Genomic DNA, 23,623 nt, shown 5'->3' with positions numbered 1-23,623 from the left:
GAATTTTGTTAAGAGTCTGTAGACTGGCTGGGCCGCGATGTTCATGCCTGTAATCCCAGCACTCTGGGAGGTGGGCGGATCACAAGGTCAGGAGATAGATGAGACCATCCTGGCCAACATGGTGAAAACCTGTCTCTACTAAAATAGAAAAAATTAGCCAGGCTTGGTGGTGCATGCCTGTAGTCCCAGCTACTCGGGAGGCTCAAGTAGGAGAATCCCTTGAAACCGGGAGGCGGAGGTTGCGGTGAGCCGAGACCGCGCCATTGCACTCCAGCCTGGGTAACAAGGGCGAAGCTCCGTATCAAAAAGGAAAAAAAAAAAAGTCTGCACACCAGCAGGCCGTAGTGTGCAAAACGCTAACTCCACTGGTTTGTAAAGCTGAATACAAAGTAGCTTCTACAGGCCAGGGCGGTGGCTCACGCCTCTAAAGTCTCAGCACTTTGAGAGGCCGAGGTGGGAGGATTGCTTGAGCCCAGGAGTTCAAGACCAGCCTGGGCAACATAGTGAGACACCACTCCCTTCCCCGGCCCTGTTTTTACAAATAATTTAAAAATTAGCTGGGTCTGGTGGTGCATGCCTGTAGTCCCAGCATTTAAGAGTTGTTCATTGTAAAACAACAACATTTTGGACGGCTGACTTAAAAAACAACAAAGTTTTCTGTTAACATTTATTTAAGAAATAATTCAGGCAGCAGGCTTTGTACTAACGCCCCACCCTGAGTTGGTATTTTCAATCCTATTTTACAAATGAGGAAACAGGCTTAGAGGGCTAGGTACCATACCCAGCGTAAGCTAAATGGTGGAACAGGGATTCCACCTCTGTTGGTAGGACCCCCAGGCCTGGTTACCCACAAAACATCACCTCAACTCTAATTTCTATCGTTATTTAAAATCAGAGTTTAGGACTTTGGAACTGTTTCCTCTAGGAAGCTGTCCCCTCAGTTTTCTTTGCTTCTGGCTGCGCCGCTGGAGTCACAAGACAATGCCTGTAGAACACCATGGTGAAAGGTGTCTTGGTTTCTGAAGCCCCCGGGGAACCCACGAGGCGTGGAAGAGCTGGCTTGCTCTTTAACACACAACTCAGAGTGAAGGCAAGGGTCAAACCCAGGCTCCACCACTTGCTAGTTCGTTCGCTACCCCTCACGGACAACCAAACTGCACCCCTTTCTGCGTCTGACAAGCACATCATAGCGCTGGTGCTGGGAAAACGTAGTGCCTGTGAAGCAGCCAGCATAGTGCCGGCCACTTCGTAAGCGTCAGCCACGCCTTACCTGTTATGCTGAACTGAACATTCACGGGGACACCGCCCCAAGGCCTGCAGCCCGGCCCCCGCCAGGTGTCTGGTGGGGCCTTCAGCAGCAGGGCTTAGAGAAGCGCTTAGAGAAACGCCCTCAGCGGCGACACTCGGGCTGCCCTCCCTGCGTGTTTACGGTTGTAGCGCTGTTCCGGCCGGAGGGCCCCACGCGTCCCCGAACGGGCTGAGCGCCCTGCCCCAGCTGCCACCTAGGCCCGGTGGCACCGGCGTTCCACGTGCTCGCTCCTCCCCGCCCCTCCCCGCCCCTTTCCCTGGCCTTCCTCGCCGCACCCGTCTCCCACCCTGAGCTCTGCAGCGGGCGCGCGGCAGCCCTCGAGCCGACGCCAGTAGGCACCCCAGGCAGCACAGACTTACCAGTTCAGCAGCTCCCTTCCGGATTCCCCTCGGGCTCAGTTGTGCAGAAGTTGGGCCGAAGCGTGCAAGGACCCGGAAAGACCAAGGTGTAGCGTCAGCCAGTTAGGTGGATACGTTTTGGTGTTGTAGCAGCCGATAGGGCTATAGCGGCCGTCCTTTCCTTCTCACTGGACGCGGCTTCTGTCTGTCGACGTCAATAGGGGCGATCCTACGCAGAAGGCGGGGAGTGGGGCTTCGGCTCCTCCCAGGCTTGGCCTGTCTGGGCCGGATGCACGTGGAGGCTGGTCCGGGAGCGCTTGGGGGTGGGGCCAGGCGCACGTGGGGCGGGGCCGGGGTCGGGGGCTGCTCCCTGAGCAGCGGAACTGTCTGGAGCCGCTTTCCTGAGAGGCGGTGTCCTCCACCCTCCGCAGGCTGATCCGGCCCTGGAGAAGTCTTTTCCCTGTAGTGGAAAGAGAGAAGGAGTCTGTGAGGCGAGGGACAGAAGTAACGTGATGTTATGACAGGCGGCGATGCCTTGGGCAGTGGCCTCAGGCGGCCGAAGCCGCTGCCCTGGGTCTGCGTTCAGGGTGTAGCATAGCGAGCCCTGACTGTGGAACCGGGGGGCCTCCGTTCTGGCTCCAGTACTGCTGCTTGCTGTGGGACCTAGGGCGAGTCTCTTCCCTTCTCTAAGCCTTGATTTCTTCTGTTGAGAGAAGGGATAGGATCTATCATTCTCGTGTCGTCTCCAGCTTAGAGTTTGCTCAGACCACCAATATTTCTAGAATGACCTATGTGTGCTGTTCCTGTCCCGGGTATCAGCTGACGGTTTTGAGATCTAATGAAAGGAAAACGGAAGCGTCTAATGTGCTTGTGGGCCGAAGAGACAGTTTGTGAGGACAGCTGGGTTCACAGAGGCCAGGCTTGTTGGGGTCCAGCAGCTGGCCTGGTGCGTCTTGTGGCTGCATAACCCAGGTCCCTGCCCGCGGCTGGACCCGTTAGAAAGCAGGCGGTGGGGTTCATCCATTGCACCCCGTGCGAAGGCATTTTAGCCCTTAAAGAGGAAGCTAGGATTTCAGGCTAAACTCCTGGCTGTCAGGAGTTTATAGATAAGTGCAGGGTGTGGAGCGGGGCTGGGTGAGGATGGAAATGAGAGAAGTGGGCATAGTCAGAATAAAGAACCGCTTCATGAAGCTTGAGCAGCCTTGAAGAGAAGGCAAAGAAAAATTCTGCCTGAACAAACAACGTGGCTCGAGGCCGCTTCAAGTCGGCTGGATGGGAGAGGAGTCTGGAAGCAAAACTCAGCAGGGTGGGTTGGGGCTTGGTGACGCAGGAATTGCTGGGGAAAGAGTAGTCAGGCCGGGCGCAGTGGCTCACGCCTGAAATCCCAGCACTTTGGGAGGTTGAGGCAGGTGGATCACTTGAGGCCAGGAGTTCCATACCAGCCTGGCCAACATGGCGAAACCCCCGTCTCTACTAAAAATACAAAAAATTAGCCGGGCTTGGTGGTGGGCGCCTGTAATCCCAGCTACTGGGGAGGCTGAGGCAGGAGAATTGCTTGAACCCAGGAGGCGGGGGTTGCAGTGAGCCGAGATAGCGCCGTTGCACTCCAGCCTGGGCGACAGAGTGAGACCCTGTGTCAAAAAAAAAAAAAAAAAAAAAAAAAAGGTAGACAATGGGAGGCTCTGAGGGTTCTAGAGTTGGGAAGTGACAGAACTAGAACTGTGCTTCTGAGAAATCACCGTGTTGGGGGTTGGGGAGAAAAGATTGTGGAAGGCAGCTGGGAGACCTCTAAGGAACTTACTGCAGCAACAGTCCTTGTGAAAGGCAGTGAGGGCCAAACCAGGGTGGGGATAGCGAGGATGGAATGGCAGGGTGCAGATGGGAGGCAGGATTCAGAGGAAGAACAGGCCAGACTTAACTCTCGGGGAGGAGTCGAGCTGGATTTTCCACTGAAGAGCCGGGGGACACTGGAGGAAGGTGGCAGGAGAAGTTGGCATGGGCTTGTTGAGTGAATGAGTGGCTGGCAGCCGGCCAGCAGGCTCTGCTGGATGTCCATGGAAGGGGACAGTGAGGTGGGCATGAGATATACCCTGGGGACCTGCAACACACACAGAGAAAAGATTAAAGAATGTTTGCAAATCAGTGAACAAATGAAGCTTGCTGGGCCTTGGGCAAGTCATGAGGCATTCCAACCTCAGTTTCTTCACAGGTTAGAATGAGGATAAGACACCTACTGAGAAAGGTTGCAAGGAGTAAGCTCTGATGATGAAGTACTTCACCCAGGACTTGGTGCACAGCGCCCATTGGTTAAGCATCCTAAATTGTGAAGGTATCTTGGTATCTAGATGATGTATATTACCTTCAAAAGTAAAAGTTATTTTTTCATTTCATCTCCAGAATTTGAAGCCAAGGCAAATGTTGTAATGAAAAGGAATGAATCTATAGAAAGAGGTTGGAAAATATATTGCACATGACAAAGGCTAAAAAAAAGTGTGTTTTTTTGTTTGTCTGTTTGTTTTGAGACGGAGTCTCGCTCTGTTACCAGGCTGGAGTGTAGTGGTGCGATCTCCGCTCACTGCAACCTCCGCCTCCCAGGTTCAAGCTATTCTCCTGCCTCAGCCTCCCAAGCAGCTGAGATTACAGGTGCCTGCCACCATGCCTGGCTAATTTTTTGTATTTTTAGTAGAGATGGGCTTTTGTCATGTTGGCCAGGCTGGTGTCGAACTCCTGACCTCAGGTGATCTGCCCACCTTGGCCCCCCAAAGTTCTGGGATTACAGGTGTGAACCACTGCACCCAGCCTTCAAATACTAGATCTTATTCATTCTTTCAAACTATGTTTTTGTACCCATTAGCCATCCCCACATCCCCCCATCTCCCAAAATATAAAATTTAAATATTAATTTAAACAAATCAACATTTGTTTAAATCAACTGCAGGAGTTGTCCTTTTTTAAAAAACAAAAAACAAAAAACAAAACAGGCCAGGCACAGTGACTCACGCCTGTAATCCCAGCACTTCGGGAGGCCCAGGTGGGCGGATCACCAGGTCAGGAGATTGAGACCATCCTGGGTAACACGGTGAAACCCCATCTGTACTAAAAATACAAAAAATTAGCCGGGTGTGGTGGCGGGCACCTGTAATCCCAGCTGCTCGGGAGACTGAGGCAGGAGAATGGCGTGAACCCGGGAGGCAGAGCTTGCAGTGAGAGATCGTGCCACTGCACTCCAGCGTGGGTGACTGAGCAAGACTCCATCTCCAAAAAAAAAAAAAAAAAAAGGATATATATATATAAATTTAAACAAAACCTTTTTTTCTTATCGAGGTAGGGTCTTGCTATATTACCCACACTGGTCTCAAGCTCCTGGGCTCAAGTGATCCACCTGCCTCCTGAAGTGTTGAGATTAGAGGTGTGAACCACTGCACCCGGCAGGAGTTGGCCATTTTAAAAGGTGATGTGTATGTAAGTTGCCACAGGAACTAGGATGCCTGTCAAATCCCATCATGGAGATTAATCCAAAATAAAATCAATGCAAGAGAAATGTAATTAAATTAACATGCCCATTGTGAGGTAACAGTCCATCTGGGGCCTAGAAAAAGGATCATTTTCATCAGAATTCCTCAGTGTTTTTTCAGTAGTATCCAAGTGAGTGTCTTGGTCACTGAAAATCTTCATTTTTTTTTTTTTAGATGGAGTTTTGCTCTTGTTGTCGAAGCTGGAGTGCAATGGCATGATCTTGGCTCACTGCAACCTTCGCCTCCTGAGTTCAAGTGATTCTCCTGCCTCAGCCTCCCAAGTAACTGGGACTACAGGCATGCGCCACCACACCCAGCTAATTTTGTGTTTTTAGTAGAGATGGAGTTTCTCCATGTTGGTCAGGTTGGTCTTGGACTCCCAACCTCAGGTGATCTGCCCGCCTCGGCCTCCCAAAGTGTTAGACAGGCGTGAGCCACCTCATCTGGCTGGTCCCTGAAAATCTTGATCTAGAACAATTCCCTAGTTCCTTTCTGTTTTTTTTTTTGTTTGTTTGTTTGTTTTTTGAGACAGAGTCTTGCTCTGTTGTCCAGGCTAGAGTGCAATGGCACCATCTCGGCTCACTGCAACCTCTGCCTGCTGGGTTCAAGCAATTCTCCTACCTCAGCCTCCCAAGTAGCTGGGATTATAGGTGCCTGTCACCATGCCCAGCTAATTTTGTATTTTTAGTAGAGATGAAGTTTCACCATGTTAGTCAGTCTGGTCTTGAACTCCTGACCTCAGGTGATCCACCCGCCTTAGCCTCCCAAAGTGCTGGAATTACAGGACCCGGCCTCTAGTTCCTTTGCTAACCTAATGAAATACCCAACAAAATTCTCTACACCTCTTTGTATGATTACATGTTCACCAAACTGCTGATGACTGACTCCATTATCGTGATTTTGGAAAAGAGGGAGCCCTGGGTAATGGGCAAGAATATTCTAGACATCAGGAAGTTACATGTCTCAATAATTAACTGATCATATTCGTATTCTGTGTAATTGGGTAGATAAGTAATTTCTAAGGATCTGGTCCCAATAACTTAATACATAAAATGTTGGAACCCATAAACTCGCTGACAAGATTTTGCCTCTAAAATATTAATCTTAGCTGGTTAGCAGCCTGACCAATATAACAGTTAATAATGCATAATAATCTAAGAAAACTTGAGGAGCAGAAAAGCACAAAGTGAAAAAAATACCCAAATTACCTGTGATAAATCCATCCCTCCAAAAAAACCCCTGTTAATATTTGGATGTGTTTTTTCTTTTTTTTTTTTTTTTTTTGAGATGGAGTCTCATTCTGTCGCCCAGGCTGGAGTGCAGTGGCCGGATCTCAGCTCACTGTAAGCTCTGCCTCCCGGGTTTATGCCATTCTCCTGCCTCAGCCTCCTGAGTAGCTGGGACTACAGACGCCCACCACCTCCCCCGGCTAGTTTTTTGTATTTTTTAGTAGGGACGGGGTTTCACCGTGTTAGCCAGGATGGTCTCGATCTCCTGACCTCGTGATCCGCCCTTCTCGGCCTCCCAAAGTGCTGGGATTACAGGCTTGAGCCACTGCGCCCGGCCCAAGATGTGTTTTTTTCTAAGCATGTGTTTGTTGTAACTGTTTTTATCCTTCAGTTATTAATTCAACAAATATTTACTGAGCACTTGGAATGTCAGGTCTGTTCTAGGTGCTGGGGATGTAAGTGCTTTTTTTTAATAAAGAAAATTGTTTTTGAAAACAATCACAAACTAATAGAAAACTTCCAACTACAGAATTTTTGTTTTTCTTTTTCTGAGGGCAACCACTGACTTGATGTGTCATCAATCTGGAATACTTTTAGTTTGTATTTCTTACAGACGTGGGCCTTCTATGTATCCAAAGCATAACCATCAAAATTGAAAAATTGACATTGATACACCACTGTCACCTAATCTTCAGCTCCATTCAATTTAATTCAATTGAATTTAATCTCCATTTCATGGAAATTGGTATTTAGAAGCCAAGACCTGAGTGCTAAGTGTGCTTATTGCTATTAGGGTATCCCTGTTCCAAGGCTCTCTCCATGGTTACAGTTGGGAACACATACCCACACCCTCCCACACACACAGTTACATCTATATTTATTTGTACATCTATCAATCTACGCACCTATCTTGAAAACCATGAGTTTACAGCAATATCTCCAATTCCAATCCATCACTATAGGGCTGATTCTAATTTTCTCCCTTTCTTTATTTGTAGCTTCCTTCTCCAGCAGTGACATTCTCATTATTTTTATTTACTTGTTTGATCAATCCCCTTGTACGTAACCATCTCTCTCTGCCCCCACCCCCTACCCAATACAGATGTCCTTCTTCCCCACTCAGGTTCTGCAAACCTGTGCTGGGAAACCCTGTACCCTTCACACATGAGGAAGCCTTCCTCAGTCTTCCTGCTCCAACATTCCATGTGTGGACACAATTTTGAATAAGACAGACAAATTCCTTCCTTTCAAAGAGCTTACATTCCAATGAGGAGGGGGACAGATAAATAAAAATAAAAAGGCAGGGCATGGTGGCTCACACCTGTAATCCCAGCACTTTGGGAGGCTGAGGTGGGTGGATCACCTGAGGTTGGGAGTTTGAGACCAGCCTGACCAACATGGAGAAACCCCATCTCTACTAAAAATACAAAATTAGCCAGGTGTGGTGGCACATGCCTGTAATCCCAGCTATTTGGGAGGCTGAGGCAGGAGAATCACTTGAACCCGGGAGGTGGAGGTTGCAGTGAGCCGAGATCGCGCCATTGCACTCCAGCCTGGGCAACAAGAGCGAAACTCTGTCTCAGAAAAAAAAAAAAAAAAAGAAAAAGGAAAAGAAAATAAAGTAAAAATAATGGTAAGTGCAACGACAAGACAAGATGATGTGATAAGAAGTGACTGGGGTACTATTTTGGGTCAGGTGACTATTCTCTTTTTGCTCCCCTGTCCGCCATCTACTCTTCATCCTTCTTTGGGTTGCTCTGTGCATATTTACAAAACGCATTACCAAGACTACTTTGCTGCCAGCCTTCTAGTTGAGTTCAACCAGTGAGAGACACCAGTAGTAGATAGGTGGGTGGGTGGAGAGAGAAATGAAGATTTTGCTTGCTCCTTCTTTGCTTGGGAATGTTTTCTGGCTCCTTGTCCAGGCGCCAGAAAATTTCATTTCCTCCGCTTGCTCCTTTGAACCTCTTGGTGGTCATAGCTTCCCACTCTTACTAGCCCCTGGGTGTCCCAGTGATCTTATTTCTCTTCATCTTGCCTAAACTGTTAATAGTTATTTTGAATCATCTCAGTCAGATTCTGTTTCAGAAAAGGGCTCCTTAAGGTAATACTTTTTTTGTGTTGTTGAAACAGTATATTATGAATAACATGTTTTTGAGGTGAGTAAATATGCTTATACAATGTGATTTTCAAAAATGCAGTCTCATTAGTCAAGACAGATCACTATTTAGCCAGGCTTATCTTTCTGGATCTGAGTACAGAATGGATTACCTTCTCATCCCGTCTTGGCCTTATAGCTAAGTATCTTAAATTGTGCATTAAAGAGAGAGCATGGGGCCAGGCATGGCAGCTCACGCCTGTAACTCCAGCACTTTGGGAGGCCGAGGTGGGCAGATCACTTGAGACCAGGAGTTCGAGACCATCCTGGCCAACATGGTGAAACCCTATCTCTACTAAAAATATGAAAAATTAAGTGGGCATCGTGGCACACGCCTATAGTCCCAGCTACTTGGGAGGCTGAGGCAGGAAAATTGCTTGAACCCGGGAGGCGGAGGTTTCAGTGAGCTGAGATCGTACCACTGCACTCCAGCCTGGGCAACAGAGCGAGACTCCGTCTCAAAAAAAAGAAAAAAGAGAGAGAGAGCATGTAGTGGTGACTACCCAGGCATCTAGATTACCCAAGTAATATAGTTTGTGGCTTATCTATGGTACAGAACTGTATTTCCTTCAGCAGGATTCATCCTTAGCTGTTAATTTCCATTCCTTGCCATAGAGAGGGAGTCTCGGTCTTAGAAATCAGTGAAGCCTTTTCTTGGACATACAGAGAAGCCATTGCAGGAGGTGGTGCCAAGAATGGTGCTTTCATTTGGAGGATTCCTAAAATAATTTTTACAGCTTTTTCCCCCGTCTCTGTTAAATATTTGCAAATTCGGGGGTCTTCTTCCAAGGAGAGTCTAGACTAGAGAATGAGGAGGGGCTCACAGGAAGAGTACCTTGCTAGAGCTTCCTTGAGCATCATTCATGACCTCAGCGAGATAAAAGAACATAAAAGAATGTGCATTGTTTATGGTGTCAACAGCTTTATAAACATGGAAAGGTATAGATTGAGAGAAGGGGGAAAATCCAGCAGAAAGAGAGCAGGAAAAAAAAAAAAAACTTGAGGCAAGCAATTGTTGGAAATCTTACTGCCTCCCTGGTTTCTTCTGCATTTGAATTTCTGTTGAACACTGATAGGAGGATTGCCTTTAGGGGACACGAGGAAGGGAGTTGGGAAGTATTCAGTTTCCGTTTAGCCCTAGGAAACTACGGGAGGACTTGAAGCCAAACTGAATTAATTAAGAAACGGTATGGGTATGTGCGTGTGCCTTGGGAGACTTTTTGAAAATCGGATCAGAATGTTGTTCTTAGCCCCAGGAGAGGGGCATAGGGACTTTGAGGGCATGAATCTTTCTGTTGTGTTTTCTGGGGTCACATCTGTACAAAATCAGGTAGGCCAAGAAGGCTAACGTAAGCAACCTCTTCAGCCCCAATTGTGTCCCCGCTCCATCTCTCAGGTGAGTTAACACACTTGGGGCCACATGCTTTCATAAATTAAGTTATTCCTTGTTCTGTCCCAAATTCGATGACATAGTCCCCTGTTATGCATTAAAGGAGATAATTTGAAGCACTGTGACCTCATCCTTCCAGATTAGAAAAGTGTTGTACTGTGGGTAAATAAGACAACCTTTTTGGAAGTGTTTTGCATATTGGAAGGAAGACACTTTATACAACTGTAATTATTGTTAACCATTACCCAAAATACAGCCTGGGGGTCCAGACTGCGTGCTGTGGAGGCACTTGGCCTGTGTTTGAATTCCTGTTCCTTTGCAGTTTAACTGTGTGACGTTGGGCATGTTACTTGACCTCTCTGAATCTGAATGCAGAATGGATTTCCTTCTTATCCTGTCCTGGGTTTCTCCAGGACAGCCTCAGTTTTCCCATCTGAAAAGTGAGGAACCCACCTCTGTGTGAGGATTAAATGTACTGGGATTATACAAAGATGTAGAACAATGCTTGGCCCACAGTGAGCACTTGAGGACACAGTGAATTGGAACCCAGAAGGATGCATGAAAACCTTCTTCCACAGACATAGTGAGAGTCCCAGCAGCTTGGCTGTAAAAGCTGGGAAAGTAAAGGAGAATGCAGAGGGGAGTTTTCCAGGCATCTGTTTCCCTATTCTCAGGCATGGGTATGATTTCTCTGCTCCCCTGAGGAAGCAACTCTTTGAGACAAGGGTAAGATTCAGCCACGGTGTATTGCTGTTGCAGAAGCTTTAACCACCTCAGCTTACAGCAGAGGTGTCAGCAAAATAAGCTTCTCTTTCTGCAAATGGCTTCTTCTCACCGCACCTCTGTGGACAGTGTTTGATGGTGGGATTGGCTCATTTTCTGGAACCAAATAAACATTTGTTCCCACTAGCCCCATAGTGCTAGCATCACTATTAATGAGCGGCAGTGTTGTCCATTGCAGCAGGAGTCATTAGGGAAGCCCTGGTAGAGCTCTGTTTATTACCAGGGGAGGTGTCAGAGGCAGAGAAAGCGCAGCTGGGGCTTCCAGGCCCCAGCAGATCACACAGCACAGGCAGCCAGAGCAATCATTCTTAGACTTGTGAAGTCGGGACATAAATTCCAAGAGGAATAAGAATGGGTGAGATAAAGGAGTTGGGGTCCATAATTCAGAGTCATTTTTCAGATTTCTGAAATTTCGAATAAGTTAAGGTTAGATGGTGGTGCAATTTAAAGCACACTTCCTAAGGAGGTTGCAATTTGAGCAATGCCTTATTAAGGAACAAGCTAAGCTCTGAGCTGGTTTCTTTGTCAGTGATTGTACTGTCTGGTGCTCAGTAAATATGCATTGTAGGTGCTGTGGATTGGCCGGGCCATCAGGGAGATCTTCAGAATGAATAGGGTCCATCAGAGTGCAACATGCACAGAATATATATTGTGGCAAAATCCACTGGCCCCTTAACTCTGAGACTAAACCAGTCCCTGCAGACACACTGAGATTGTGTACAGCTAGTTGCTTGGCAGAGAATACTGAATTTACTTATTTATTTTAATTTTTTCTTTTTTGGGACAGAGTCTTGCTCTGTCACCCAGGCTGGAGTGCAGTGAAGTGCAATCATGGTTCATTGCAGCCTCAACCTTGCAGGCTCCAGTGATCCTCCCACCTCAGCCTTTTGAGTAGCTGAGACTCCAGGTATGTGCCACCATGCCCAGCTATTTTTTTTTTTACTTTTCAGAGAGATGAGGGTCTCACTATAATTTGCCTAGACTGGTTTTGAACTCCTGGGCCCAAGTGATCCTTCTGCCTCAGCCTCCCAAAGCACTGGGATTACAGATGTGAGCCACTGTGTCGGGCTGAATTTATACAGATAACGAGATTGCTACAGAAAGAGGTGCTTCTCAGAACTTGCTTAACGCAGCCTGATGATCACAAAATATTTGTTGGTGCTGGTTTTAGACGAGGTTGCTTTTGGCTGGATGGATCGGTATTAGTTTGAAAGGACTGCCATAATAAAACACCACAGACTGGGTGGCTTTACGCAACAGAAATTTACTTTGTCAGAGTCTGGGAAGCTAGAAGTCCAAGATCTAGGTGTTGGCAGGTTTGGTTTCTTCTGAGGCCTCTCACCTTGGCTTGTAGATGGCCTTTCCTCTGTGTGTGAGCATCCCTGGTATTTCTCTGTGCCCACATTTCCTCTTCCTTATAAGGACACCAGTCAAATTGGATTAGGGTCCAGCCTAATGCCCTCCTTTAAACTGAATCACATCTTTATTTATCTACTTTTTGAGACAGAGTCTCTCTCTGTTGTCCAGGCTGGAGTGCAGTGGCATGATCTCGGTTTGTTGAAGCTGCCCCAGTTCAAGCAATTCTCATGCCTCAGCCTCCTGAGTATCTGGGACTACAGAGGTGTGCCACTATGCCCAGCTAATTTTTATATTTTTACTAGAGATAGGGTTTTGCATGTAGGCCAAGCTGGTCTCGAACTCCTGGCCTCAAGTGATCTGCCTGCCTCGGCCTCCCAAAGTGCTCGGATTACAGGTGTGAACAACCATGCCCAGCCCGAATCACCCCTTTAAAGGCCCTATCTCCAAACACATTCATATTCTGAGATAGTGGGGATTAGGGCTTCCCTGAATTTTGGAGGGGGTCATGATTCAGCCCATAACATACATGATCCAGTGTAAATGTTTTGAGAACAATGGGAGATGGGATTCTCACTATTGGAGAAGAGAGCTATAAATGTGGAAAGATTGAAAACCAGATTGGGATTGAAGTACTACAGTGCAATCATGGACATACATGCATACACACACACACACACACACACACACACACACACAAATATGTACATGTATATATGCATATGTTCCTTGCCTCTGGCTACCAAGAGGGCTCAGGAGCAGCAACACCCTGACAGCAATAAGTACAACCAGTGTTCACATGTTGGTTCCTAAAAATTATTTTTTACTAACAGGAACCATGTTTGTTGTTGTTTGAGAAATGGCTGTTTCCAGGGATAGAGCAGCGAAGGTCTAAAATGAGACCAGGCTATTTAATTTGAAGGGGCGCCTACTGGCCAAATCTGGCACTATTTAAATGAATGATGATAGTAATCAATTATAACCCACTGCATTAGTAGGAATCATTGAATCCACACTGATATCATTAACTAAATGAATAAATAGGTCTGGCAAGGTGGCTCATGCCTGTAATCCCAGCACTTTGGAGGCTAAGGCGGGTGGATCACTTGAGGTCAGGAGTTTGAGACTAGCCTGGCCAACATGGTGAAGCCCCATCTCTACTAAATATATAAAAAATTAGCCGGGCGTGGTGGCATGTGCCTGTAATCCCAGCTACTTGGGAGGCTGAGGCAGGAGAATTGCTTGAACCTGGGAGGTGGAGGTTGCGGTTGCAGTGGGCCGAGATTGCACCACTGCACTCCAGCCTGGGCAACAGAGCAAGAATCTGTCTAAAAAAAAAAAAAAGAATAAATGAGGAGAGGAGAAAACATTTTCTTGCAGTAGAGTGTCAATGAATAAATGGAGAAGGAACGATGGAGTCAGAAAATCACTATTTAGGCTGCGCGCAGTAGCTCACACCTGTAATCCCACCACTTTGGAAGCTGAGGTGGGAGGATTGCTTGAGGGAGATCAAGACCAGCTTGGGCAACATAGTGAGGCCCCATTTCTCAAAAATAAATAAATAAATAAATAAATAAATAAATAATCCAGGTGTGGCACATGACTGTAGTCCCAGCTACTTGGGAGGCTGAAGTGGGAGGATTGCTTGAGTCTGGGAGGTCAAGGCTGCAGTAAGCCCTGATTGTACCAGTGCACTCCAATCTGAGTGACAGAGTAAGACCCTGTCTCGAAAATAAATAAATAAATAAAATCATGATTTGGCAATCCTTATCATCATAATTAATTCAGAAAAGAAACATCAATGGACGCTGAGGCTAGAGAGCAAAAGTTTGATGAGGTAAGGTTATCTACATAATTTCAAAATATCTCCTAAAAATACTTCTTAATTACAAAGGGGAAAAGAGTAACATACAGTGGAGAAAGCTGGCAGATACCACCTTGATCAGGTGATCAAAGTTAATATCACCAGTAATGACACAAATCTAGACTGCATACCATCTGATGGGAGGCAGTGAGAAGAACACAGCGTCATTTTTTGTGGTATTTCTGCCAAAAGCACATATCCTGAATCTAACCACGAGGAAACATCAGACACACACAAAAAACTGTCCTGTAATCTTCAAAAATGTGAAGGTCACGGAGACAAAGGAAGTAAAGAACTATTCCAGATTGAAGGAGACAAAAGAGATGTGACAATGCAACAGTTCATCTGAACTGGTTTATTTTGTTTTCTAGAGGATATTATTGGAACAATTTGCAAAACTTGATTGAGTCTCTAGATTAGATGGTCATAATGCGTAGTGTTAATTTCCTGATTTTGGTGTTTTTATTTTGGTTATGTAGGAGGATGTCCTTGTTTAAAAGAATTATAGACTAAAGTGTTTAAGTATGATGGGGCATCATAGTGGCAATTTTTTTCCAAATGGTTCAGGAAATCAAGGGGTTCTTTGCTCTAGTCTTGAAAATTAATGTTTAAAATTATTTCAAATTTATAAAATTATCTAGACAAAAAGAAGGTAAAATAAAGGTATTTTACAAAACAAAATGGACAAACAAAAACTGAGTGTTCATTACCAGCAAATCCACTGAAGGAAATTCTAAGGCACACTTTTTTTTTTTTTTCAGGCAGAATGAAAATAATCTCAGATGGAAGGTTGGAGAGAAATGAAGGAACAAATAAACAAACAAATGGAGAACAAAGAAAAGGGTAAATGAATGGGTAATGTACAAGAACATCAACTGTGGAGTTTTAAAATACATGACAAAATAAGTTGGGAAGGAGATATGTAAAGTTACATATTCTTTTTTATTTTTGAGATGGAGTCTTGCTCTGTTGTCCAGGCTGGAGTGTAATGGTGTGATCTCCACTTACTGCAACCTCTATCTCCAGGGTTCAAGCAATTTTTCTCCCTCAGCCTCCTGAGCAGCTGGGATTACAGGCACCCGCCACCACGCCTGGCTAATTTTTGTATTTTTAGTAGAGATGGGGTTTCACCATGTTGGCCAGTCTAGTCTCGAACTCCTGACCTCATGTAATCCGCCCGCCTTGGTCTCCCAAGGTGCTGGGATTACAGCCGTGAGCCACCACACCCGGCCTAAAGTTAAATACTCTAAAAATTGTTTGCATTTTCTGGGAGGAAGGTAGATGTATTGATTATATTATATTTTGATAAGCCAAAAATGTATATTATAATGGAGTTTTGCTCTTGTTGCTCAGGCTAGAGTGCATGGTAGGATCTGAGCTCACTCCATCTCAAAAAAAAAAACAGAAAATACAGGTAGTCTCCTAAATTATCTTATTAAATATATATGTACACACACACACACACACACACACATATTTTTTTGTTTTGAGACAGAGTCTCGCTCTGTCCCCCAGGCTAGAGTGAAGTGGCACAATCTTGGCTCGCTGCAACCTTCACCTCCTGGGTTCAGGCGATTGTCATTTCTCAGCCTCCTGAGTAGCTGGGACTACAGGTGCCTGCCACCATGCCCAGCTAATTTTTGTATTTTTAGTAGAGACGGTGTTTCACCATGTTGGCTGGGCTGGTCTCAAACTCCTGACCTCAGGCAGTCTACCCACCTCAGCCTCCCAAAGTGCGGGGATTACAAGGGTGAGCCATTACGCCCAGGCTGCATTTTCTAGAGATCAAGGAGGTAGTTTTAACCAAGACTGGATGCCAAAAGTTATAAAAGAAAAGATAAACATATTTGACTAAAACATTAAAAATATTTTGTAAGTGATACCATAAAAAAGTTATTGGGCAAATTGTACTAACTGTAATGCAGATGGTAGTCAGATTTAATTCCTGTAAAGTTAATCTTGAAAATTTCAGCTCCTGTAAATTGACAAGATTAATATTAAATGATACAAGTAGATATTTTCTATTGCTTCCCAACAGAAAAATGGGCAACAGATATGGAGAGAAAATTCACAGAAGTCCAAATATATCCAACAGCCATATAAAAAGGTGTTCAAATTTCTTGGTGGTCATGATGGGGCCACTGGCATTACCTTCATACAAACAAGAAAAGGTTGGGGCCCCTTCCTCTGATTAAACGCCATCAGGATGCCTGTTTTTGCAAACCATTTATGGGCCAGATTTCCACTCCATCATCCATCGTAAGCACAAACTGCACAGTGTATGCAGCGGCCCAGATTCAGAGAAATGCAAATGCACAATGAAATATTCCTTTTTATCCATTAAACTGGCAAAAAATTAAGAAGAGTCATGATACTTGTTGCCAGCAGGACTGTGGGGTGACGTCTATTGCTAGTGGTGGTGTAGAGCATTCTGGTCTTTTTTTTTTTGGAAGGCAGTCTGGCAATATCTATTAAAATTAAAAATACATATTTCCCTTGACCCTAGAATCCTACTCCTAGGAATCTATTCCATAAAATAAAAGTGCTAATTTGTACGAACATGTGTGCAAGAATGTTTATTGCGGCCTTGTTTGTAGCTGCCAAGAACCAGAAACCTAGTGAATGGCCATTAATCAGGGAATGGCTGAAAAATTAAAATATATTACTCCATAGAATATTATATGGCCATTCAATGGGATGAATGATAGCCTTACCAGATGTCTGAGAGAGATTTCCAAGAGATACCGGTGAGTGAGAAAAGTAAGATGCAGAATGAGTGTAATATGATTCCATCATTGTGGAAAAAGAACAGAAAACCTACCTATATGTGTTGGTGTATATGAAAATGTATACTGGTGTGTGTGTATGGTTATGAAGGAAAATATATACGGACACACCCTATTGTTGGAGGAGGAGAGAAAAAGAGAACAGTTGTTCCTAATAAAAACAGCAAGTATGATATGATCCCACCCATGTAAAACCGTGGCGTGTGTGTGTACATAAATGCACTGCAAGAAGTCTACCTCATTTTTACTGGTTAGGATGGTGCAATTTTAAGAGACTTTCATTTTTCATGATTGTATCTTTATGTATTTTTCCAATTTTTTTTTTTGTTTTTGAGACAGAGTCTCACTCTGTCACCCAGGCTGGAGTGCAGTGGCGCTATTTTGGCTCGCCACAACCTCCGCCTCCTGAGTTCAAGCAATTCTCATGCCTCAAGACTCCCAAGTAGCTGGGACTACAGGTGCATGGCACCCCACCCGGCTAATTTTTTATATTTTTAGTAGAGATAGGGTTTTGCCATGTTGGCCAGGCTGGTCTCGAACTCCTGGTCTCAAGTGATCTGCCCACCTCGGCCTCCCAAAGTGCTGGGGTTACAGGTGTGAGCCACCGCGCCTGGCCATATTGTTCCAATTCTTTTGTTTTGTTTTTGAGATGTTTTTGTTTTTGAGATGGAGTTTGTTTTGAGATGGAGTTTTGTTTTTGAGATGGAGTCTCGCTCTGTTGCCCAGGCTGGAGTGAGTGAAGTGGCATGATCTCCGCTCACTGCAAGCTCCGGCCCCCGGGTTCATGCCATTCTCCTGCCTCAGCCTCCCGAGTAGCTGGGACTACAGGCGCCTGCCACCACGCCTGGCTAGTTTTTTTTTTTTTTTTGCATTTTTAGTAGAGATGGGGTTTCACAGTGTTCGCCAGGATGGTCTCGATCTCCTGACCTCGTGATCTGCCCGCCTCCGCCTCCCAAAGTGCTGGGATTACAGGCGTGAGCCACTGCACCCGGCCATATTGTTCCAATTCTTCATAATAGATGTGCATTGTTTTTATGTCCAAGAAAAAGATGAAATTATTTTCACATTGAAAATAACAAAAACCAAATAAACCTCAAACTCCTAATACCAATAGGCCTCAGTAATGTATACATTCTTATTTATCTTTGGCTTGAGGAGGCTCAACTGGAGAAAGGGATGAGAAAGAATGAACAAAGGCAACACCTATTGCTCTGAAGTATTACCTCCATTGCAGATGATGGGGCAGTTGGGAAAAGGTTTAAAGTCATGCATATATTTGCCACTGCCCATCTCTTTGACGGCTTTACTGTGTCAGCATAATCATTTGCTGCTTGAGGTAAACTTATTTTTTTGTTTGTTTTTTGAGACAGAGTCTTGCTCTGTCACCCAGGCTGGAGTGCAGTGGTGCGGTCTCGTCTCACTGCAACCTCCGCCTCCCAGGCTCAAGCAATTCTCCTGCCGCAGCCTCCCTAGTAGCTGGGATTACAAGCGTGCGCCACCACGCCAGGCTAATTTTTTATTTTCAGTAGAGATGGGGTTTCTCCATGTTGGTCAGGTTGGTCTCGAACTCCTGACCTCAAGTGACCCACCCACCTCGGCCTCCCAAAGTGCTGGGATTACAGGCATGAGCCATCGTGCCTGGCCTTAGGTAAACTTTTAAAAACTTTCAGTAGAAGTTTGATATTTTGGTATTTGTTTTTTTCCTTGAGGGGTATACACCATGGCAAACTGGTTTTCAAATTCCCCACCTTCCCCAGAGGGGAATGTCAAGGTGACAGAAAGGCCAAGAGAGGAAAAAGAACAGTATAAAGGAAAAGGAGTAGCCGGGAGGGGTGGCTCACACCTGTAATACCAGCAAGTTTGGAGGCTGAGGTGGGAGGATCCCTTGAGTCCAGGAGTTTGAGACCAGCCTGGGCAATAGTGAGACCTTGTCTCTACAAAAAATGAACAAAATTAGCCAGGTGTGGTGGTGTGTGCCCATAGTTCCAGCTATGGCAGATCACTTGAGCCTGGGAGAATGAGGCAGCCTGGGTGACAGACTGACACCCTCTGTCTCAAAAAAAAAAAAAAAAAAAAAAAAATCAAATAAAAGGAGTAGAGGCTTCTCCAACAGTAGGGGCGCTGATGGTTTGTTGCCTGCTGCTTCAAAGGTGTATGTGGTTTTATTCGTTGGAGAAAAAGGTTTCTTCCCTGCTTTTCAGATAGCTAATGAAAATAGCATTGTGTGATATGACAAACCTGGTGTTGCAAATTTTAGATTTGAGAGTAAAATTCATTTTTGTGTTTTGAACTTGAAAGAAGAGCTATTTGAATCCTTTTGTAGTTCATAAGCGTGATGATTGGGTTTTCACGCGCATGTGTGAGCTGTGCCTCCCTCAAATCTTGTTATGATGTTGGCATATTACCCGTCTGACGTGAACAAAAAAGTTATTTGGACTGGAGTTTAGAGATTGGCAAACTTGTTGACCTAGTTTTAAGTGGAGACTGCTAGTTACTCAAAGTTTGCTTCTACAGTCATTCTTTTATTTCCTGCCAGTAAAATGAGGATCCTGAGACTACGTCTAAGGAGCTGCTGAGAGGCTTACACGGGCTTGTTCGGATAAAGCGATTTAGAACAGTGCCTGCACTTGGAAAGCACTATTCAGTGTGGCTCTTATTATGGTGATGAATCCTTTCTCATTGGTTGGGCTCAGCTGTCTGCTTGAACAGGAAGCACTTTACAAAAAGTTTTTTGGAAATGGTTTATAATGTAATACAGGGTATTGATACCACTTAAGATTCTGAGATATTGTCTGAATTACTTTGTGTATAATACTTCAGCCAATGCTGTGAACTTGAGGGCACTAAATTCTATTTGATGGCAAAATTCAGTCAATGGTTACTTATAGTCAACTTATAATGAGATTTAGGGATTTAATAGGATGTGGAAAAAACTTTTGATTTCTTTAAAGAAATGTGTTTTACAATAAAACCAGGCACTATGGATTTTCTATTTGGGATAGGACAAGTAGAAAGTTTAGCTCCATGGATGTCTAGCAGGTTCCATCAGGAATGTCTTTTTCTTTTTCATTTCTTTCTCTTTTTTTGAGATGAGGTCTCACTGTGTTGCCCAGGCTGGAGTGCATGTCATGATCATGGCTCACTGCAGCTTTGACCTCCTGGGCTCAAGTGATCCTCTCACCTCAGCTCACTGAGTAACTGGGATTACAGGGGCACACCACCACACCTGGCTAATTTTTGTATTTTTTTATAGAGACACAGTTTTGCCATATTATCCAGGATGGTCTCAAACTTCTGAGTTCAAGTGGTTATCCTGCCTCGGCCTCCCAAAGTGCTGGGATTACAGATGTGTGCCACCATTCCTGGCCAAGAATGCCTTTTTCTAAGAGTTAATAAAAGGGCCTTTTATGATATCATGTTATGAGGATGAATTAAGAGGTTTTGCTATTGGATTTGATGTATTGTTTCATGTTACGATGTCCCACCACCACCTATTTAACTTTTTCAGTTCTGCCATCAGAATGTTGGAGTGCCATTACCAACTCTCTGCACCTCCGCCTGTCTTCCTCCTGGAGTTCTGGGTAAGCTATTTTGTCCCACCCACTGGGAGAGCACTCTGGGTGTTGGAAGGTTAGGAGCCCTGAAAAGAAGGCAGGAGAAGAGAAGCCCTCATTCTTCTACATTAGCTGTGAGCCTGCAAAGGAAACCCCCTGCAGGGCTCCCAGATTTTAAAAGCGCCCTGGTGAGTAATGACCTGGTGAGTAACGCTCCTGCAGAGCACATGCGGGCCTCTGCCCTGTCTCCCACCTCTTTCCTTGTAGTCCTTACTTAAAATAGAAACCAGTTAAATATGGTAGCCAGCTGGGAGCCTGACTTTCTACTCCTAATGCTCGCCTACCTGCCTCACATTTAGAATTTTTTTTTTTTTAGCAAAGTGAAAGCAAGTTTATTAAGGAAGTAAAAGAATAAAAGAATGGCTACTCCTTAGACAGAGCAGCCCTGAGGGCCGCTGGTTGCCTGTTTTTATGGTTATTTCTTGATGATATGCTAAACAAGGGGTAGGTTATTCATGCTTCCCCTTTTTAGACTATATAGGGTAACTTGCTGATGTTGCCATGGCATTTGTACACTGTCATGGGGCTGGTGGGAGTGTAGCAGTGAGGACGACCAGAGGTCATTCTTAATCGCCATTTTGGTTTTGGCTGACTCCTTGACTGCATCCTGTTTTATCAGCAAGGTCTTTATGACCTGTATTTTACGCTGACCTCTTGTCTCATCCTGTGACTTAGAATACCTTAGCTTACTAGGAATGCAGCCCAGTAGGTTTCAGCCTCATTTTACCCAGCTCCTATTTAAGATGGAGTTGCTCTAGTTCACACGCCTCTGACAGCAGGAGTTCAAGACCAGCCTGGGCAACAGAGCGAGACCCTGTCTCTCTTGGGAGACCAGATCCTGCTCTAGTGACTGTTCTGCATGCAAAAGCGCCCCCAGGCTTGGCCCGGCCCTTCGGGATTCACCCTACTTTTAGAAATGTTGAGTAAGTTGCAGAGTGCTTGGACATCCTCTCCTAAAGGGCTTTGTGTGGGGGACAGATTTACACCCCTTCTCCAGCAGCACCATGTGCCCTCGATACATTTAAGGCATCTGCTCTCCATTTATTCTGATCCCAGAAAGAAGATTGGGAATAATTATTTGAGGTTTCAGTCTGTGCTCTGGGTACCTCTTTGCAGAGTGTCTGAGGCATAAATCTGTCTGTGACTTCCGGGACAAATGAATAGTCATTTGAAACATCCGCCATGGCTAGGTGTGGCCTCTGGGGCTTTTCCACAAGGCAGGGCAGGGCTAGTCTGTAAAATAACATTTGAGGCCATTCTGCCGGATGTTCAAGTTCAGGTATCTGACCGTTCAGGGGACATAGATATAGGCTACAGGTACAATATGGCATTCACAAAGGAAGAAGCAGAAGGTATTGTAGGTTTCATGAGCAAAGAAAGTAGTGTGGTTTGCAGTTTTGTTACAGGTGTAAGCAACAACAACAAAAAAAGATAAACAAAACGAAAGTGGCATGGTGCATGTCTTATGTTTGCACAGGGGTTGCGCAGGGCCTGTCTCTCCAAGTTCTTGCAGCCAGGAGAAGGCAGATTCCAAAGCATTGCTGGCTACCCCAGCCATCGGGGCACTGTGAGCAAAGTGGATCACTGCATACTAAGTCTGCTAAGGCGGTTTTTTTTTTTTTTTTTTTTTTTTTTTTTAAATTTCTTTCTTCTCAAGCCTTGCAGTCCTTCCGGGCAAAACTGGAATGGCTCGGGGAATTCTTGTTTCATGTACTGTTGAGTCCACTGAATCTAAGTTTCTGGCAACAAAAGAACTAGACGGGCAAACAATTTGAGGTAAGTGTGTGAGGTTAATTTTTTCTTCGGCTCTCAATGAATAAGAGATCTGATGCAAAAACAGCTCTGGCTATGGAAGTGGGCCATGTTGGCCAGGCTGGTCTCGAACTCCTGACCTCAGGTGATGTGCCTGCCTTGGCCTCCTAAAGTGCCAGGATTATAGACGTGAGCCACTGCACCTGGCCAACAGGATTTACTTTTGTTACAGCATGTATATTTTGGTTGATCCAGTGGAGTAATTTCTTTAATTTCAGCTAGGTGATCTAGCCGTGGTTCTTACTTAACTATATCACTCAGAAAGTATCCTAAGATCTGGCTGGGCATGGTGGCTCACGCCTGTAATCCCAGCAGTTTGGGAGGCTGAGGCGGCAGATCACGTGAGGCCAGGAGTTGGAGAGCAGTCTGGGCAAATGGTAAAACCCTGTCTCTACTAAAAATAAGAAAATTAGCTGGGCGTGGTAGCCCCCCTGTAGTCCCAGCTACTCGGGAGGCTGAGACAGGAGAATCACTTGAACCCGGGAGGCGGAGGTTGCAGTGAGCTGAGATCGCACCACTACACTCCAACCTGGGTGACTGAGTGAGATTCCATCTCAGAAAAAAAAAATGTATCCTAAGATCTGAGCAGTCAAGTTTTTCATTGCTGCATCGGTTTGACAGGTGGTGTATTCTGTACATGTCAATATCGTAATGGGGCATTAATGCAGGACTGTCTGCCATGGACCTAATTGCCATTCACTCTCAACAAACATCTCACGAATTCTTACTATGTTCCAGAACTTCTCGACAGAAGGACTCGTTTGTGTCATAGTGGTGCTCCTTCAACCTTTTCCTGCCTTCCAGGTATCCATGTAAATATTGCTGTTTGGCAGTTTCTTCTAGAGCTGGAACCCAACAGGGTTTCCCAACTTTACGACTTTCAAAGGGTGGCATCCCTGACAACTGACACTAGAGGGCGCCCAACTGCCAGTAACAAATTTGGGCGCTGGGATTTAGGGCACCGTTTGAAAACTGGTTTTACTCTTTTCAGTAAAAAACAGTTGCACAACTCCATCCTCCTCCCAAGGGGGCATCAAAGGAGGAGACACTCTAATGTGGAGTAGACGTTGGTTTGTTTCCATTAAGGCTTGCTTTCTTAAAATCCAGGCTTTCGGAATATCCCTGAGAACAGCGAGTAACTTCTTAGTAACTGCATATCCTGGTTGTTACATTTAATCCCATCCTTCTCTCATCCACCACATCCCTATCTAATTCCATAATATCTCAGCATGAAGCTCTCAAAAGGACTGGCTCCTTTCTAAACCTCAAAGCGCTTACAGACAGACCACTCCTGCTCTCATTTTGCTCTCTGTTTTGTCTAATGCCCCTTTTCCTTGAACACAGGCAAGCCTTATCTCCCATTTTGGTCCAGGACTATCTGGCTACAATGAATTTGTTTGGTCTCATTCTGTTAATTCAGACTCCCTCTAACTCCACCATTCCTTGTTGTCTGTTCTTTCCCTTCTTTG

General features: G+C 45.2%; 1 protein-coding gene and 1 non-coding gene across 7 annotated transcripts in view; one reads left to right on the top strand and one right to left on the bottom strand.

Moving 5' to 3' along the window:
• DCAF4 (DDB1 and CUL4 associated factor 4) overlaps nt 1–1,800 on the bottom strand; it is a 43,130-nt gene extending 41,330 nt beyond the window's left edge. For 2 of the 6 annotated variants that reach the window (XM_073011134.1, XM_073011135.1), the window contains exon 1: nt 1,669–1,798. The gene's annotated coding sequence lies outside the window, so the exon portion shown is untranslated. Of the gene's footprint in view, nt 1–1,270; nt 1,528–1,668 lie in introns of those variants that run through there. The other 4 variants (XM_007987183.3, XM_007987185.3, XM_007987189.3 and 1 more) reach the window with 3 other exon arrangements.
• A 17,239-nt stretch (nt 1,801–19,039) lies between these two features.
• On the top strand, nt 19,040–19,143 carry LOC119619189 (small nucleolar RNA U13). The gene has a single exon (XR_005235619.1). It is a non-coding gene; the product is annotated as a small nucleolar RNA U13 (small nucleolar RNA).
• Nucleotides 19,144–23,623: the final 4,480 nt, after the last annotated feature.

The sequence above is a fragment of the Chlorocebus sabaeus genome, chromosome 24, assembly GCF_047675955.1.
Source record: "Chlorocebus sabaeus isolate Y175 chromosome 24, mChlSab1.0.hap1, whole genome shotgun sequence".
NCBI classification, from domain to species: Eukaryota; Metazoa; Chordata; class Mammalia; order Primates; family Cercopithecidae; genus Chlorocebus; species Chlorocebus sabaeus.
This window is presented reverse-complemented; position numbering and strand designations above follow the sequence as displayed.